This window comes from Ceratotherium simum, chromosome 2, assembly GCF_057802395.1.
Source record: "Ceratotherium simum simum isolate JZ-2026a chromosome 2, ASM5780239v1, whole genome shotgun sequence".
Lineage (NCBI taxonomy): Eukaryota > Metazoa > Chordata > Mammalia > Perissodactyla > Rhinocerotidae > Ceratotherium > Ceratotherium simum.
Genome location: NC_141901.1, coordinates 98,188,741 through 98,196,084, shown reverse-complemented (window position 1 = coordinate 98,196,084; position 7,344 = coordinate 98,188,741). Strand labels below are relative to the sequence as shown.

The window sequence follows — 7,344 nt, the reverse complement described above, 5'->3', positions numbered from 1 at the left end:
CATACTCTCATTCACCCACCAATCCATCCGACCACCCTCGCATCCATCCATCCATGCATCCATGCATCCATCCATGCATGCATCCATCCATCCATCCATCCTCCCATCCTTCCATCCTTCCATCTAATTAAATCATCTCTGAGACCCAATTTACTCATCTATAAAATAGGAATAATTGATATAAGGTTTAATTGATGCAAAACATGTTAAATATCCGACATATGGTAGGTTCATTAATGCTTAGTCCGTGGATGGACTAAGCATTTTGCCTTATTAAGGGTTCAATTTCAAGAGGATTTTAACTCTTTGGAATGTCCCATCCCCGTGGCTGGATAATGTTCAGTGAGCTCTGTCTGATTCACTGTTCTGGGGGCCTGGGGTGAGGGATGTACTGAGGTCCTTTTATTACCCAGTGTGTCTCTCTGGCTTCCACAGAGAAGAGTAAGAAATCCAAAGGAGACACGGTGGGCAGGGGCCTCATGAATACATGCAGACGTCAGGAGCTTCGTCTTAAAAGAGTCAGGCATGGGGGTGGGGCTGGGGAGCAGGAAGTTTAGATTAGCTTCCCCACCTTTCCTCCAGACTCCTTATCACTTCAGACGGAAGCTTGTTCGAGGACCAGGACGTGGACCCATAATAATCCTCAGCTGGGGCTTTGATGTCTTCTCTGTAAGAAGTCGGGCCTGGCCCCAGGGGAGGAGGAGGTGGAGCTTCAGGCCTGGCTTGGGCTGCTGTGAAGACACTGGACAAGGCTGTGGCCTGGATTGTCTCCTGGAGATGATGATCATGGATATGGTTATGGCTGACATTAGTACAGCACTTCACAGTTTGCACAGTTTCCATGTGCGCCATCCCGTCACAACCCTCTGTTGGGAAGGATGGGCATGTTTAGACTGTAGGGGATCTGAATGTGCCACGCCAAATAAGCCACGTGGGCATAAGGATTATTTCGAGCTGAAGGCAACTGAGAAAAAGCAGACACCAAAACCAAAAAACGCTCTCTGCCCTGGCCCCCTGTTTACCTATAAGCAGAACATAGATTTCCGTTTGTAAAGGCGTCTCCGTCTCCTGTACCAGAAGGAGGACCCGGGAGGGCACCTCTTAGACTGAATTGCAGGAGGTGACTGTTGACTCTTGCCTGCCCAGATATGGCACCTGCACAGCAAACCTCAGCAAAACAACCTTATCCTCCATCAACTTCCCCATGCGTTTACCTTCCCAAGTTTGCCGACCCTGAAAGCCTGAACCTCTTTTCCTTTGTCTTGTCACTTCTCGACAAATTTATTGTTCTTTGTTAAGAGGCTAATCAGCCAGAGTTCTAACCACCCCTTGGAGTCACTCATCACTGAGTTTCTCCTACGTGTATGCACACATTAATAGACTGGTTTTTCTCTTGTTAATCTGTCTTTTATCATTTTAATTTCCTGGGGCCCAGCCACAGAACCTAGGAGAGGAGAGGAAAAGTGTTTTTTCCTCCCCTACAGTGTCCGTTATAGAGATGAAGAAACCAATACTCACAGAGACAAGCTGGCTGCCCCCCACTCACCCAGACTCCAGTCCCGACCTGACTCCTCCCCCATCTTGGAGGTCTCCTCTCTTCACAAGGCCCGAGAGAGTTATTTCACCGCATCTCAGGCAGCCTGTGGCTCCCAAAATCATCTGGAGGGAACTCTCTTAGTTTTCTGTTTTGTGTTTAATTAATTAGTTAATTCGAATCTATTTTTCAGAGCACCTGCCACGTGCCGGGGAGCTCACCACTGTCTAGAGGAGGAGACTGAGCAAATGCAGGCCATTGCAATTCACTAGACGAGAGGCGTGATCAGGAACAGGCTGCTCCGGGAGCATCAAGTTACTCTGCCAGTAATGTCCCAGAGGCAGTGACTCAGCAGCTGTCCTAAAAGATAAATCGGAGTGTCTTGGGTGAAGGGAGCAAGAGGAGGGTCCTGGGTGGAGGAAACCCCACCTGCAAAGACCACGATGCAGAGAACAATTCAAAGGGCGTGGTGAGTTGGGGAAACCGCGAGAGGTCCAGAGCTGGAGTGTGGAGTAGGAGCAGGCGGAAGGGGAACAGGTGTGCTGAGACGCGCGGCTGGAGGAGGGCAGGGGCAGGTGGTGGAGGGCCCGGCGACAGTGTGGAGGAGTCAGTCTCCATCCTAAGAGCGATGGGAAGCCTTTGGATTAGCAGAGGCTCAAATGGGTTGCGTTTGCGTCTCACTGAAGTGAGAAGAATGGGTTGGAAGGGGTGAGAGGTGAGGGGCTAAACCGGGGGGTGTTTTCAACATGTCTTCACCACTGGATGGAGAACTCTGGGAAGGCAGAGTGTGAGTCAAACGGTATGGTGCTGAGGTTGCCAGTGCTCCCATAGAAGCATGCTTCCAGAAGAGACAGGCTTTTATAATTATCACTAGACACGGGGTGCCTACCACGTGCCAGGCAGAGCCCGTATGGACCTAGGCCTGCCCTCAAGGAGCCTCAATCTGGTGTGGCATATAGACAAGGCAGCACCAAGTCCTGCGGGAGCACCATAGGGCATGGCTGGGTCTGAAGAGATCAGGGGGGCTTCTCAGAGGAAGTGACATCTAACTGGGTCATGAAGAATGGAGAGGAGTTTGTTGGGTGGCTATGAGCATCGCTCCAGCAATGCTTCTTTACTCTGGCAGCAGCTGAAGCCAGTGTGCAGGTTTTCCAACTCCAGCAGGATCAGCCTCCTCACATCCGATCGGAGATCTCAGCGCCAGCCCAGCAGGGGCCCCTGCTCAGCGATCTGTCCCTCCGCAAAGCTTCTACATTTTAATAATTCTAACTTTCCCCTGTGGCCCCTCATCCCTCGGGTGACAGCTGCTTTCTGCAGTTGCTCTCTCTGTTATACCTTATGGTTCTCGTTGCACCCTTTCAGTGACCTAGTTAACTTTATACCTAGTTAACAATCCTTTAAATGCTCTCTGTTCAAGTAACTGATGTGGTTCCTGTCTCTTGGCTGCACCCTGACTGCTATAATTAATGAAGAAGAAGTATATAAAACATTTGGTACATTCTAAACTCTTAATAAATGCTTTTTCTTCTTATGATTCCTGATGGGTTCCTAACATCCATTCATTCATTCATTCATTTCTTCAGCATATGCTGCTTCCTACTGTGTGTCAGGCCCCATCTGAGGTATTGGGGTGCAGAGCTGAATAAGACACAGTCCGGCCCCCATGGAGCCTACAGTCTGAGTGGAGGAGCCCAGGACATGAGTCCACCCCAGGAGTGGTTCTTGGCAACTCCTCCAAGAAGCTCCCACTGCTGATCCCACCTTCCAGTCACTCCATCTCCCAGATCGCTTGGGGTCCCGTGTGCAGCCACGCAAGCATCCTTCATCGGGCACATTTCCAAACACCTGTTGTTGACAGACTTCCAGAATTAATACTTACGGTGAGGTTAACTCGATGCTGTTTTATGCTATTATTTTTTATTTGCACATCTTACCTGCCTTCTTGGGTGGTAAATTACTTGAGATTGATTTCCCCAAAAGGCTCATTTCTGTACCAGTTTATAGGCCTAGCACGGTGCCTGGGACGTGATAGGGTATCCAAAAAAAGATGATGGGTGAATTAGTCTCTCTAGTCAACAAATATCCCTCGAGCTCTTGCTGTGCAGTGGGCACGGAGCTGGGGACAGGGAAGATAAGGATGAAGGAAACCAGCAGGGTCCCTGCCCCCAGTGAATGGCTGTCTGATTCGGTGACTGGAACTGGACACCCTCTGAGGCCCCAGACCTTCAGCCGGTGGAAGTGCTGCCATCCACCTGGTAGGACCCGGCTTGGCACATCCTCTGCCTCCTTCCTGCTTTGCTAGTGAGCCTGGGGGCAGACGGCCGCCCTCTGCGGTTCACCGAGTGTCCTGAGAGCCCTGCACTGGTGGCCAAAGGCTATATTTAAATAGCAAACATTTGCATTTTTAATGTTGACTGGAAATGGAAAGGCTGTGATAACCTTTCCAGACTGATATTGGTTTTTACATGATTGCAGCAGGCCTGGCCCTGGGCATTTCTTAAATGGAAAATTTAAAGTATTTTCAATATCACTGAGAGGGCGGAACCAGCTCAGAACACCGTGCCCTGTTTGTATTCTCAGAAAATACCACCTCCTGCCCTGGAGCACACTCAGCAGCTTTGCCTTGTCGATATTTCAGGGTCGTCTTCCCTTCACTAGGAGAGTGGACGCTCGAGGCCCACTGGTCCTGTCTTGCTGGTGACGAGGACTTCGGGGAGGCACAGGGGGCCGTGGAGGGGTTGTGGCCTTAGACCTGGCTCTAAATATATAGACTCCTCTCCACCTCACAACCTGGGAGACTTGGACAAATTGCTTACCTCTCTGACGCTCCTTGTCCTCGCCTGTAACATCAAAATAAAAATGCTATTTCACAGGTCTGCTCTGACGTTCAAACGGGATGATCTGTAAAAACGCTTGACCCCCTGCCTGGTACTTGCTGATGCTCGGGGGACGTCAGTCCTTGTCCTTCCCCTGGCGCTGACCTGTCTGGGGTCACACAGCAGAATCAGGAGCGAACCCTAAGCTCCTGGCTACCGGGTCTCCTTCCAAGAGGCCCACGGGACACAAATAGGCTAAAACCCACATATTTGGGTTAAAAGCAAAAGGACTCATTTCCTTCTTCACTCTGTTCTGACTATTCTCATTAACAAAATATGCCACGACAGCCTGTCTGAAGACTTCTAGCATCTGTGTTTTCCTTCTCTGTTTTCGTGGTAGTAAACATCGCTGCACCGTCCAATATGGTAGCCACTAGCCACATGCGGCTACTTAAATTTAAATTAATTAAAATTAAATAACATTCAGTTCCTCAGCCACAATAGCCGTATTTCAAGGGCCCAGTGACCACATGCGGCTAGTGGCTACCAGTGCAGACATGGGCCATTTCCACCATCACAGAAAGTGCTGTTGGGAAGTGCTAAGTGAGGGAGAGAGAAGAGAGAGGAGAGGAGAGGAGAGGAGAGGAGAGGCAAGCTGCTTTTCCAGGGAACCCCTCATTCCTGCACATCCTTGCACATGTTCATCTATGGGAATCAATCTCGTGTATTTGCACATTCTGGTGGAAGAGGGAAATTCTCTTCTCTGAAAGTGTCGGGGCCCGAGAACTTTGTAAGTTTCGTTTGGCTCAATAAACATTATCATTTAAAACTCAGATTCTATCATTTCATTCCCTGCTGGAAATAGGTCCTCTGCTCTTCACGGCTGCTGAAAAAGCCCCAGATCCTCAGCGTGTTTCCACAGCCATTATGATGTGCTCCCGTGAGCCCTCCCAGGCTGCGTTCCTCTGTGTCCTGCCCCACTCGCCACTGACACCCCGGCCTTTGCCCCGTCACGCCTGACGACCGCCTTCCCTTGTGTACCTCGGGCTCCTGCTGAGCCCACTGTCTGGAACACCTGGAAGGCCTCCTCTCCACCTCTAGATGCTGGTCAAACACAGCTCAGGTGCCTCCTCTGCCCTCTGCCTGCCCCGGTGCTGCCAGTCTGATGTGCTTCTGTGTCCCACATTTTATTCGGGTTTTTCTGAGTGTTGGCCCAGTTGTATCTGTGTCTCCTTCCCCACTCTCTGTCCACTGTATCCCTCACAATGGTGACTCTCAAGCTCTATGTGTAGGAAAAACCGGTGTTGTTTTTGGCTTAGTTTTTGTTTTTGCATATTTTCAATCTGTTGCAGACTAATGATTTTGTAAAATAAAATGAAATTTAAAAAACAAAGATATACACAATATAAGCCTTACTTATTTTATTGTTAGATTTAAGTTGCTATAAAGATTTATAAACCCTTACTCTCAACTTCTGTACTTTTCTCATCTGTGGCCAGTGATGGTTTTCAGGCTGCTCTTGGAGGAGCAGTGGCCTCCAGCCCCTGTGAGAAGGCTCCTCGTGTGATCGGCGCTTGGTGTACTTGATGGGTCCAGTGGAAACATCCCACCAGCGCTCTTGCAGACGTCCGCGGGGACACACAGAGGACTGTCTCTGTGGAGGAGGCCCCCTCTGTGGTGATGTTGGCAGGCAGACTTGAGTGTGGATCCCAGTTCTGCTGTCTAAGTAGCTTCATGGCCCTGGACACGTTACCTGAATGTGGCCCTGACCTGAAGCTAGACCAAGGTTCTTAAACTCTTCTGTGTTGGGGACCTCACTGATGGTGTGGGAGGCCTCTGGAGCTCTTCTCAGAATGTTTTAATGTTTAATGTTTTAAGTGCAGAAAATAAAAACCACAAGATTTCAAAGGAAATCAATTATACTCAAGACAATTATTAAAATGTGTGGTTCAGAAATGTTTCTTTATTAACACATTAAAGTAATAATATCTGGTGGTGGGCAAAATACCTGCTATAACTCAGAGTATTGATGAAAGTTAAACTATACTTCAAGTTTTCTGCAACAACTCTACTGTGATTTGAAAATGCCACTGATTTCTACTGTGACCGTCACAGACGCTGCTCATTCTACTATGATTTGTTGCCCACATTCATGATTGAAGGAACCGTTTCATTTCAGTTGGCGAGTGAAGAAATAAAGATGCAGTTTTTCTCATCACCTAAGGTCCAGAAAAAATGTCCCCTAACACATTCATTGATTCAATACGTATTTATGCAGAACTTGTCATGTGCCAGGCATCGTCCCAGCATAGGCAAAGTTTCTGTCCTCATTGAGTTCTCGTTCTTGCTGTGAGTCAGATGACATAAATGAATATAGTTGATTCTCATTGTTTGCAGTAGTTACATTGTGTAAAGTCACCGTGGACACTGAATTAGCAAACATGGAACCATTGCTTCTGGGGAAGTGCAGGGTGAGGTTCCTGCAAGCCTGTGGTCACAACATCTTCATCAACCCATCCACGTATAACCTTGTTTCCTGTGTGCTTCTGTTTAAAGACACCTTATTTCACATATGTGGTTGATTCATCAACACTGTGCTCACGGCCAACAGCATGGTGATCTATAACTCTAAGCCTGAAGGAAGCTTCTGTCGCACGCATGTTTCTCCGTACGGCACATCCCAGCCTTCTTGCGCTGAGCAGCACTAGGCAGCACTTCAGCCCTGTGCGTGGGGACCGTTTTAAACAGTAAAATCACCAACAAAAGGCACAAAAATGCGAAAAATGTGGCACTAAACAGACCGTGAAAAAGACGCTTGTTTATAGTTTGAGAGCTGAAACAGGAAGGCAGAGGGTCGCCTTACTGGACCTCAGCTGGGAACGTGCTCGTCAGGTGATTCAAAACGTTCACCTCCTGTGTGTGTCTGAACGACCCTGAAAGCACCACAAGTATCGATTGGGGGTCACTAATGAATTTTAGCGAGTAGGTGAATTC

General features: G+C 48.6%; 1 long non-coding RNA gene across 1 annotated transcript; it reads left to right on the top strand.

The window, feature by feature from the left end:
* Window positions 1-1,911: 1,911 nt before the first annotated feature.
* LOC147918105 (uncharacterized) lies at window positions 1,912-5,782 on the top strand. Its single transcript, XR_015549180.1, has 3 exons — window positions 1,912-2,003; window positions 3,118-3,414; window positions 5,216-5,782. It is a non-coding gene; the product is annotated as an uncharacterized LOC147918105 (long non-coding RNA).
* Window positions 5,783-7,344: the final 1,562 nt, after the last annotated feature.